Source organism: Cervus canadensis, chromosome 7 (assembly GCF_019320065.1).
Source record: "Cervus canadensis isolate Bull #8, Minnesota chromosome 7, ASM1932006v1, whole genome shotgun sequence".
Lineage (NCBI taxonomy): Eukaryota > Metazoa > Chordata > Mammalia > Artiodactyla > Cervidae > Cervus > Cervus canadensis.
The window spans coordinates 31277630-31290100 of NC_057392.1; the positions used below are offsets into that span (position 1 = coordinate 31277630).

A 12471-nucleotide genomic window follows, 5' to 3' on the forward strand; every position below is an offset into this window, starting at 1 on the left:
AATCTTTCCCAGCATCAGGGTCTTTTCCAATGAGTCAGCTCTTCGCATCAGGTGGCCAAAGTATTGCAGCTTCAGCTTCAGCGTCAGTCCTTCCAATGAACACCCAGGACTGATCTCCTTTAGGATGGACTGGTTGGATCTCCTTGCAGGTCCAAGGGACTCTCAAGAGTCTTCCCCAACACCACAGTTCAAAAGCATCAATTCTTTGGCGTTCAGCTTTCTTTATGGTCCAACTCTCACACCTATACATGACTATTGGATATGACTATACGGATGTTTCTTCCACAAAGTAATGTCCCTTTTTAAATACGCTGTCTAGGTTGATCATAATTTTTCTTCCAAGGAGCAATCGTCTTTTAATTTCGTGGTTGCAGTCACCATCTGCAGTGACTTTGGAGCCCAAAAAAGTATGTCACTGCTTCCGTTTTTGCCCCATCTGTTTGCCATGAAGTGATGAGACCAGATGCCATGATCTTAGTTTTTTGAATGCTGAATTTTAAGCCAACTTTTTTCACTCTCCTCTTTCACCTTCATCAAGAGGCTCTTTAGTTCCTCTTTGCCTTCTGCCATAAGGGTGGTGTCATCTGCATATCTAAGGTTACTGATATTTTTCCCGGCAATCTTGATTCCAGCTTGTGCTTCATCTAGCCTGGCATTTCACATGATGTACTTGGCATAGAAGTTAAATAAGCAGGGTGACAATATACAGCCTTGACATACTCCTTTCCCAATTTGGAACCAGTTTGTTGTTCCTTGTCCAGTTATAACTGTTGTTTCTTGACCTTCATACAGGTTTCTCAGGAGGCAGGTAAGGTGGTCTGCTATTGCCACCTCTTGAAAAATTTTCCACAGTTTGTTGTGATCCACACAGGCAAAAACTTTAGTGTAGTCAATGAAGCAGAAGTAGATGTTTTTCTGGAATTCTCTTGCTTTTTCTATTAGCCAAAGAATGTTGGCAATGATCTCTGGTTCTTCTGCCTTTTCTAAATTCAGCTTGTACATCTGGAATTTCTCGGTTCACGTACTGTTGAAACCTAGCTTGAAGGATTTTGAGCACTATCTTGTTTGCATGTGAAATGAGTGCAACTGTGTAGTAGTTTGAACATTCTTTGACACTGCCCTTCTTCGTGATTGGAATGAAAACTGGCCATTTCCAGTCCAGTGGCCACTGCTGAGTTTTCCAAATTTGCTGGCATTACTGAGTGTAGCACTTTCACAGCATCATCTTTTAGGATTTGAAATAGCTCAGCTGGAATTTCATCACCTCCACTAGCTTTGTTCATAGTAATGCTTCCTATGGCCCATTGACGTCACACTCCAGGATGTCTGGCTCTAGATGAGTGATCACAGCACTGGAACCACGATCCAGGTCATTACGATTTTTTATGTGTAGTTCTTCTGTGTATTTTTGCCACCTCTTCTTAATATCTTCTGCTTCTGTTAGGTTCATAACACTCTGTCCTTTACTGTGCCCAACTCTGCATGAAAGTTCCCTTGGTACTATATACCTACTACACTTCAATTTAAAAAAATAAAAAGCATCAAGTATTCCTTGACCAAAGATGCCACTGAGATTAGAGGGAACTCCCATGACAATGATTTAGTCTGCAGGCTAACAGTCTCTACATTAAACCAGTATCAAGTGACTGTCAAACTGTTACACATTTATCTCTCAAGTTATGCTCATAGGCACTATAAACAGTTATCACTTTGAAGATAAGCAAAATAATTTATCTAAACAAAAACACAGGTATACACATATTTTTACCCGAGATATGGTTCAACTGTATTATTTTATAATTTGGTTTCACTTAAAAAGCCAACAAAATCAGTCTATAGTTTCTATTAAGCAAGGAAATGATTTTGAGATATTAGCAACTGCTCAAAATGTCTGTCAGATTACATCAGTTATCTATTTCAGAGTCACACCACTCCCCCATAATTGGTTGATTATCATTAGTTATTTTTCAGATTTTAAGTGAAAAAGTAAGCTCACTCTATTTGGGTGCCTTGTAGACAGTATCTCATTTTTCAGTCCCATTATTATGCATATTTTATATGCAGCTAATTTTCACTTACAAATTATCAAAGAAATTAAAGTAAGCCCCCATATTCCTAACTAGACTAGGGTTTCTGCTAAAATATTTTTCTGTGAATTGTTGGCTTTGACATTTTTCTCATCCATATAAGAAGCTCCAATCTCATTTGGAAGTATCTTTTAAGCTCAAAAGTTAGAAGAACTGTAAAGATTAAGTGCACATTTCCAAAACAACAGTTCTCAGTCCCACAAATCCAATGCCCCTTTCATTCCCTGAACCATCCTGAACTGAAATTCAGAGTTAATAAACTCTAACTACATACAGAATATTTTTCAAAAAATCAGTACTAATTCCTAACCACAACAAATGCTTAGGCATAACTATTCAAGAGGGAATAAAGCAGTCACGTATTTGTACCTATATATAATAAGTTTGAATCAAAAAGGAAAAAGATCACAAGTTATTCTCTATAAAAAGTACAAAAAAAAAGAAAAGAGAGGGATAGGAGAACCCTAGAATAAAAAATAGTACTGAGATAAGTGATTATAAACAAAAATTAAATTGAAGGTGATGAGAAAGACAGAAATAGCTTCAATGAAATAATGATTGAAATGTGAAGATAAATTATATACTGTTAAAAGGAGAAAACTATGAAATGTGGTATTAGTGCAACTGACCTGGGTTTTGTTTTTAAGTGTAGTGTCAAAATAATTATTAATACCTATGCTAAGCTTGTTACACTGCAGTTACAACCTACTCCAGAAAACCTACCACACTCTCTTTAGTTATTAAGTCTCCAGTAGTTAAAAATACTGCACCAGACCATATACCCCTAAAATATAGAACAACCAGTAGAGTGAGTAAAGAAATATAAAAAGTTTCATAAAAGTTGGATAGATTGCTTATTGGAGGTGGTACCAAAGTAATGCCGGTATAACACAAACATACAACATAACAATAAAGAATTTTAAAATATGTTTAACAATGTATTTATCATTCTAAACACAAAATTTTAACATTTAGGATGGCAATCATGAAATATCTTTAAACATTCCTTATCAACTAATAAAACTGAATTCATTTAGATCCATTAATTTTAAATTTAGTTTGTTGTTAAAAGAGTCTTAAATACTCTCTATCACATATCTGCAGTCAGAGCTGCCAGGAAACTGCATTGCTGAAAACTTTTCAACTAGATATCTAGTTAGAAGTGCTATAAATCAGGAATTGGAAAGAATGTGTGAAGTAAGTACAATTTTGAGAGAACAACTTCATTCTACTTAAGCTTCCCCTCCACACAAATTTCCCCTAAGTATCAAACTGTTCACGTAACATCTTATAAAACAACTGTCAGCAATATTATAGACTGAAGTATTATTGCTTTATCTTTGAAGAGAGTTTAACCAAGCGGATATTCAAAGCTCCATGGTACTCAGAAAAATTTTCTGTAGTCTGAGACTGTCCCGCGCATTGCAGGACACCCAGCGTCCCTGATTCCCAACCACTCAGTGTCAGAAGCATCCCCACAATTACTGTGACAAGTGACAGTAGCCCCCTTAACCGCCCAAGTCCCCCTCTTCAGCCCGCAGCCCCCTTGCTTGGAAATCACATTTTAACAGTCTTACAGCAGAAAGAACACTATAGCGGGCAGCAATGTCAAAAAACGTGCTTCAAACACAGAAGGAAACACTTTCATCAACTAAAAACTGTAACTTCTCGATTTTATCCTCTTCCAAACATTCTTTCTTCAGCCTATATTTTTTGGTATGGTGTACTGAGGCTAACTTAAAGGGATTTGTTATCCCCTCTAGAACATATGCATAATCTATTTATATAAGCTTTTTAATAGAAAGCTTTCCTATATAGTGGCTTTTTCAATATTTCAACTTTTACTTAGCTAAAGTCAGAAGTAGAATCTAGCCATCAGACTGCACACACACAGGCATGCATGCTTCCCCAGTCTCACCTGCACGCTTCTGTTTTGGTTTTGTTGTGGCAGTGTTGTCTGGTGTCCAGTGTTTCACCAAGCAGCATTAATACTAAGACAATGCACTGAGTCAGAAGAGGATGCAGTTATTATTAAAGACTGTTATGTGGCAATACTATCTAGTGCCCTAAAAAGAAATCCCTGGAGGACAAGAGGCCCCTTTTACTCTGCAAACTCTAAATTTAATAAGGTTCTATTTAATTAGTGCAGAATTCAGATACACTGTATTCATGCCAAATTTTGCAACCACATGGGAGGTAGGGGAAAGATACTTCAAACACTTCCATGGGAACAACCTTAGGTAGCTGTCTTAAAATATCAGTGCAGGACTCAAACTACTTCACATGCTATCCACAAAATGGATGAGGTGTGAAAGAAATTATGTGTTTAACATGACCTTTGGCTGTACTTTCACTTGTTATAAAGGAGCTATTCTCAAAGCCAACCCATAGGCTGTTATTACTCGTATAGTTACAGTACTATTTTACCAAGTGCTTCATACTGTGACAAACTTCAGACAGAATATATGGACGCTCTTACCTTTGTTACAAGGCATAATAGACTTCTCTGAACAAAAAGAGTGATGAATGTATGAATAAGAACTATTGCATGAGAATTTTTTCTTTTCAATATACATTCAAATATAAATATGCCAGTGTGGTTACCTAGGTTCAACTTAACAAGTCATCTATACTCTAAATGCCAAAAAAAAAACCAAAACACTTAAGTTTAATATCTAGTAATGACTTTATTAAACACATGTCAAGAGGGAATTAAAAAGAAAACTATATAAAAAATAAAAACTTTCAGCAATTCTCTTCTACAGATTCCCATTTCCCCACAAAGAATTTCACCAAGGAACACAGTTGTTTTCAAAAATTCATTGTTTCAGCAAAACAGCCAACTTATCAATATAAATGACATGTAACATATTTTAAGGAAAAAAAAGACGATTGGATCATATAATAAAAAATTATAAATTCTGAAGGTATAACAAATAGAAATAGTTTTCCATACAATGTCAAATTTAGCAGATTTACAAAGCTAAAATAGGTAGCTCAGTGGTGAAGAGCCCACCTGCCGATACAGGAGACACTAGCTCGATTCCTTGTCTGGGAAGATCCACATAAGCCTGTGAGTCACAGCTACTGAGCCGGTGCTCGAGAGCTCAAGCCACAACTACCGAGTCCATGGCCTCAACTGCAGAAGCCACGTGCTCTACAGTCTGTGCTCTGCAACCAGAGAGACCACGGGAGTGAGAAGCCTGTGCAGCAACTGGAGAGTAGTCCCCACTCGCCACAACTAGAGGGGAAAAAAAGCCCACGAAGCAATGAAGATCCAGCATGGCCAAAAATAAATAAAATTATGTTTTAAAAAATCTCATAATGTATGCTATGAAGAAAAACTTTAGAACTACTATCTATTCTACTATGACCATATTTGCCATACTCATATTTCTGTTCCCAATACCAATACCTCTTTACTTTCACCTTTTTTTTTTTTTCCCATTGTGTTTTATGAAAGTCATAAACACAAACTGCCTAAGTTGGTTAACAAAAACACATAAATACTGGCCATAATAGAAGTGTGTTTTATCACAAACTATTTTTTAAAATATTACACATGAATTAAGACTTCTCTTAAATATGCATTATCAACACTATAACTACGCAATAAGAATCTGAGATGTTACTAGGGTGACCACAGGTCTCAATTCGCCCAGGATGGTACCAGTTTACACCTACAGTTTTGGCATTCATACAAAAGCAGTTATTTATGGTACTCACACTGTCACCCAAGATTTGACTTAACAGAGCCCTGGAAATGGCCATGGGCTTAAGAGTCAAAAGAAGTAGTCTGAGCATTAGATATCCAGCAGGCAAACATTTAATCTCCCTGAGGTACAAATTGTTCTTCAGTATTTAATATGGATCCACTATACAGGATTATAAGAAAAATCAAATCAGAAAATTCAAGAAGCTCAAGTACTACCTACTGGTTTAAAAAAGATGACCAAAAAAAAAAAAAAAAAGATGACCAAATGAACTACAAAGTGAATATACTTGGCAAGTGAAGCCTGTCAGAGATATAAATAACCACAGACTCTAAAAACAACAAACAAAAACAACTCAAGTGAAAAACTACATTATACCAACTACACATTCGGAACTGTAATGGGCTAAGAAGGACCGTGGGAATCAGACTAAATGAGCACCAGTTTCAGCACCATTACTTACTGTCAGCTGTGTGGCAATGAGCAAGTTCCTAAGTCTGTTTCCTCATTCATAAAATGAAAATAATAACCATACTTCTCTCACTTGGAAGAGCAACAAATAATCCATGTAAAAGATATGATTACTTTGTGCAGCACTGTGCCTGCACAAAGTAAGTGCTCAATAAATGCTAGCTATTATTATGACAATATGAGATTATTCAGGAGGCAATTTCACACACCTGTGCATGGGTGTGTACACATATGTGTATCTGCAACTTTCAATTAAAAATCACTTAGATGACACAGCTACTATTCACAGATACATGGTATAGTGTGGAATATTACACTAGTATTGAAGATCTTACTCAACACTGGAGAAGGCAGTTTTTCTCTCTGAAAGAAGTCCACAGTGGCATCTTGAAGCACATTTTAAAATAAAATTCCATATCTAACAATATCTGTAGTTGTTCATCTCCAGAACAGAAGAGTCAAAGATATGTATAATACACACATTTTAAATCCACGAATATAAATCAAAGGATGACACTCCCTTTAAGACAAGCAGAAGAAGGCACTAAAGCAACATCCCAATTAAATATTCATACAGTCAATATTTCAAAATAAGAATTCTGGGTTTACATATGCACATTTTACAATTCTATAGTGAAACCTTTCTACAGAGGTCATTTTCCCCATATTTCACAGCATTTATTTCAAAATGTACAATGTTGCTTCTCTCTGAAGTGCTAAAACTGTAAAGTACACAGTAATTCACTGCAAGCAAACCCAAGAGGAAGACCATGTTGTGCACATGATACCCTGTAACCCAAACAATTAGCTTAACCTATTGATTAAACCCATTCAAAAAGAGAACACATATAACATGCTCCATCTTATGATTATAAAACAGCATCAGAACTAAGAAGAAATATTTTATTTGGTGAAAAATAGAAACTTTACATATGAGAATCACTAGGTCAAGTCAGAGAAACTATAGCTTGCATTTATAAAGACCTCTGTCCATTTTTAGCTCATTAAAATAAAGGGATTTAAAACTTTCCACAAGAGATATGGTATAAAATAAATATGTCACCAAAAATGATATAAAAATCTATATAAACATTATGCTGCTTTCCAAATACACATATAACAGGGATTTAAAAAAAAGAACAAACCCTTCATCAGTCAACTTTACATCTCAGGAATCCAAATCTAAGTTCTCTGAACTTTATTAAAAATATTCCAGTAGTACAACAACTTTGCCATTAAACTCCATTATCTATTCTAAATCAACCTACCACTCTTTAGAGATACCAAGGATAATGAAGACTGAGTTTACAAGTTCTGTCTCAGTTTATGGACTATAGGCTATATCATTAATCTGTAAGTGACTGTACAATGAGTATCCACATAACATATATTCTATCAGCAGTAACCCTAAACAGGTAAATTTAGAGCTAAACAAAGCATAACTGAACTTTTATAACTACCATAAATTACATAAAAAAAAAAAATCCCTGGGCATTGCAATGAATATACTTTTGCCTTAGAGCTAATACTTTAATTTTAAAGAACCACAAAGAAAAAAATCAAAACTAGTCAGTAACAATGCAGCGTCTAAAAGCAATAAACTCAAAATTAAGTTATAAATAATTTAAAGCATGTCATGAAGATGTATTAATAATTCATCAGATAAATAATTTACTAAATAATCAAATAAATAAATAATGAAATACATAAATAAATCAGCAAATAAATAATTCTGCAAAATAACCTAAACAATAAGTCACCCAAACAAATCACAAACCTACAAAACTACAATGATTCTTTGGATTCTGATAGTTTTAAATAAGCAAATGTACATAAACTAGATCAATCCTTGTTAGAATTAGAAATATTTTTCAATGCTATTGGTAAAATCCTCATCTCAGTACATAAGAACACATTTTCAATTTTTAAAAGACTGCACAGGATTAGTTCTTATAAATTATTAACACAATTATAATATATCCTCCTCTACATTTTACATATAATATCTCTGCCTAACATATTTCCCCTCAACAACTGGATACTTAAAATATTCTTAATTTACAGTTCTTTTTCAAAGCAATACTTACAATAGTCCTATGGTCTTTTTGACAGCTTTCCTATCTTCACCAAGTCTCTGGAAATTTTCTGCAGGGGTAGAAAAATAAGAGTAACCTTAATTATTATAGATGGCATTTCATTCACTAGTGAACAGTGCTTTATAATTCTACAAAGGAGCAGTGGGAAGTGGAGATTAGTAGCTGCGAACTTTCTCAAGTTTTTAGAAGTCTTTACTGGACTAAACACAAGCTGACAGAGGCCAGCCTCCTCTACTGGCGCTGACACACAATCTGTTAAAATTGGCGGGATTTCAGATGTGAAGACAAAAACTCCCAAGGACAAAGAGACCGGCTGACATCTAATGCTATCAACAATTTGAGAAGCTCAGGGTCCTTGAAAGAGCACATGAGATCACTTAACTGTTACAACCTGAGTGGGCAACAAGCTAGCCAGAGCCCCACTAACAGAGAAAACACAGCTGGCCTCCTACACCAGCCTTCATGAGCATTTCAGGTTCTGTCCACCCACAGCATTAGGGACTCCTCAAGCCCATCAATAGCAGACCCCAAGCTGTGACAGCCTAGCCCACAGAAACAAGAACCTTGCAATGAGCATTTGACACTTTTAAGGAAATAAACCCCAACAGTATAACACAACATCTGAAAAGAAGGAAACTAAAAGTATTTTCTATAATTTATTTCAATGAATTTTCCAATCAAGTTAGGTAGTATTTTACCTATTTCATAATCAGGGAAAATGAGACTCATATACTGCCTGTGACCCCTAGCTGGCAGGAAGAGTCTAACTGCCTACACAACTTCATGTGAAGGGTCAGTGAACTACAGACGCCTTAAATTTGAACCTACTCTTAAAAACATAGCAAGTCCTAAAGCATTGCAAATTCATGAAAGCAATGGTTTTGCCTCCCAGAGGACATTTATTGACATGTCCAATAAAAAGAATATTTATTGGCAACAAATAGAGATCAGTGATGCTGCTAAACATCCTAAAATATAAAGGATAGTCTCCTACAACAAAGAACTATCTGGCCTAAAATATTAATAGTGCTGAGGGTGGGAGACCCTAGCTTAGAGTAAAATGTCCATAAGCACTGTGTGGTTTTCCTACATAAAAAACTAACATTTTTGGAGAAGGAAATGGCAGCCCACTCCAGTATTCACACCTGGAAAATCCCATGGACCGAGGAGCCTGGGGGGCTACAGTCCATGGGGTTGCAAAGAGTTGGACACAACTGAGCGACTTTGCTTCTTTGCTTTGTATCACGTGGGCAAGTCCCCATAAAGCGCCATATGTACTGGGATTAAAATTAAAGCAGTGATGTTTTGTTTCTTCAACTAGAGACTCTTAAACCTTGTCAACTACTGTGGGTTCCTCATTTCCTACCCTTTGTTGTCTGTTTTATTGTAGTTATAATAAAAAAAAAAAACTAACATTTTGTTCAGAGATGTAGTCTTTTTTTATATGTATAACATTGTATGTAGTGGGATACCCTAGATAAAAATGCATATACTGTGGAGAATGTGTATATGGGAACTCTTTGTACTTGCTAATTCTTCTATAATAAAAATCTAAAATTTCTCAAAAAAAAAGTTTATTAACTTTTTAAATATGTATTCTTCAGTACTTTCAGATCATAAGCTCCTTATTGCAAAACTCAGGCTTAAACTTAAGTAGGGGAAACCACTAGACCATTCAGGTATGACCTAAGTTAAAACCCATCTGATTATACAGTAGAGGTAACAAATAGATTCAAGGGATTAGATCTGGTAGACAGAGTGCCTGAAGAACTACGGACAGAGGATTGTACCACTGTATAGGAGGGGGCTAACCAAAACCAGCCCTAAGAAAAAGCATTAAAAGAGGAAAAAATGATTGTCTGAGGAGCTCTTACAAATAGCTGAGAAAAGAAGAGAAGTGAAAGGCAGAAGAGAAAAAAGGAGATATACCCAACTGAATGTAGAGTTCCAGAGAATATCAAGGAGAGGTAAGAAAGCCTTCTTACACAAACGACACAAAGAAATAGAGGGAAACAACAGAATGGGAAAGACTAGCAACCTCCTCAAGAAAACTGGAGATACCAAGGGAACATTTCATGCAAAGATGGGCACAGTAAAGGACAAAAAATGGCAAGGACCTAACAGAAGCAGAAGAGACTAAGAAGAAGTGGCAAGAATACACAAAAGAACCTACAAAGACGTCTTAATGACACAGATAACCAAGATGGTGTGGTACTCACCTAATGCCAGACATTCTGGAGTGTGAAGTCAAGTGGGCCTTAGGAAGCATTATTATGAACAAAGCTAGTGGAGGTGATGTAATTCCATCTGAGCTATTGAAAATCCTAAAAGATGATGCTGTGAAAGTGCTGCACTTGATATGCGAGCAAATTTGGAAAACTCGGCAAAGGGTCACAAGATTGTAAAAGGTCAGCTTTCAATCCAATCCCAAAGACAGGCAATGCCGAAGAATGTCCAAACTACCTTACAGTTGCGCACATTTCACATGCTAGTAGGGTTATGCTCAAAATCCTTCAAGCAAGGCTTCAACAATACATGAACCAAGAACTTCCAGATGTGCAAGCTGGATTTAGAAAGAGCAGAGGAACCAGAAATCAACTAGATCATAGAAAAGGCAAAGGAATTTATTTAAAAAAAAAAAAAAGGAAAGAAATCTACTTCTGCTTGACTACACTAAAACCTTTGACTATGTGGATCACAACAAATGGGAAAATTCTTAACGGGATGGGTATAACAGACCACCCTACCTGTCTCCTGAGAACACTGTACGAGGGACAAGAAGAAGCCACAGTTAGAATGAGACACGGAACAATGGACTGGTCCCAAACTGGGAAAGGAGTATGTCTAGGTTGTATACTGCCATTCTGCCTGTTTAACTTATACGCAGAGTACATCATGAAATGCTGGGCTGGATTAAACACAACCTGGAATCAAGACTACTGGGAGAAATATCAACAACCTCAGATATGCAGATGACACCACTCTAAAGGCAGAAAGGGAAGAGAAACTAAAGAGCCTCTAGATGAAGGTGAAAAAAGAGAGTGAAAAAGCTGGCTTAAAACTCAACATTCAAAAAACTAAGATCAGGGCATCCAGTCCCATCACTTCATGGCAAACAGATGGGGAAAAAGTGGAAACAGTAGCAGAATTTATTTTCTTGGGCTCAAAATCACTGTTGATTGTGACTGCAGCCATGAAATTAAAAGACGCTTACTCCTTGGAAGAAAAGCTGTGACAAAATTAGATAGCATATTAAAAAGCAGAGACATCACTTTGCCAACAAAGGGCCAACTAGTCAGATATTATTTTTCCAGTGGTCATGTACAGATGTGAGAGCTGGACCATAAAGAAGGCTGAGAGCCGAAAAATTGATGCTTTCAATCTGTGGTGCTGGAGAAGACTCGGACAGCAAGGAGATCAAACCTGTCAATCCGAAAGGAAAGCAACCCTGAATATTCATTGGAAGGACTGAAGCTGAAGCTCTGATACTTTGGCCACCTGATGAGAAGAGCTGACTCGTTAGAAAAGACACTGATGCTGGGAAAGATTGAGGGCAGGAGGAGAAGGGGACGACAGAGGATGAGATGGCTAGATAACATCACTGACTCAGTGGACTTGATTTGAGCAAACTCCAGGAGATAGTGAAGGACAGGGAAACCTGGAGTATTGTATTTCATGGGGTTGCAAAGAGTCAGACACGACTTAGTGACTGAACAACATATTCTTTCACTAAAGTTATGAATAACTGTCTTAGAATCAAGACCCCCAAAATACATCTAAAGTTATAAAAACAATTTAAATTTGTCAAAAATTCCCTAACAAAGTTAATGAGAGCATTAAAAGTAACAATTATGACCTAACTTTGTCTAAGTGACTAGCCAAGGTATCTAAAAGTATTACAAATTCATAGGGCTATAGAAGATTACTTTAATATACTACGATTAATTTAGTGATTTTTGCCTAAAAGTCATCATATTGTTTTCTGCAATATTTGTGATAATTATTAAAATCATTTGAGAACAAAATTCATTAATATAATCATCAAACAACTCCAGAAAATATGTATCAAGTAATTTTCCATTCAATGGAAAATTAACCTCTCTC

The 12471-nt window shown here is 36.2% G+C and overlaps 1 protein-coding gene across 3 annotated transcripts in view; it reads right to left on the reverse strand.

The window, feature by feature from the left end:
• The window catches only part of TBC1D5 (TBC1 domain family member 5), a 566988-nt gene that overhangs the window by 493310 nt on the left and 61207 nt on the right, over positions 1–12471 (reverse strand). For all 3 annotated transcript variants that reach the window (XM_043474806.1, XM_043474805.1, XM_043474807.1), the window contains exon 2: positions 8359–8416. The gene's annotated coding sequence lies outside the window, so the exon portion shown is untranslated. The remainder of the gene's footprint in view (positions 1–8358; positions 8417–12471) is intronic.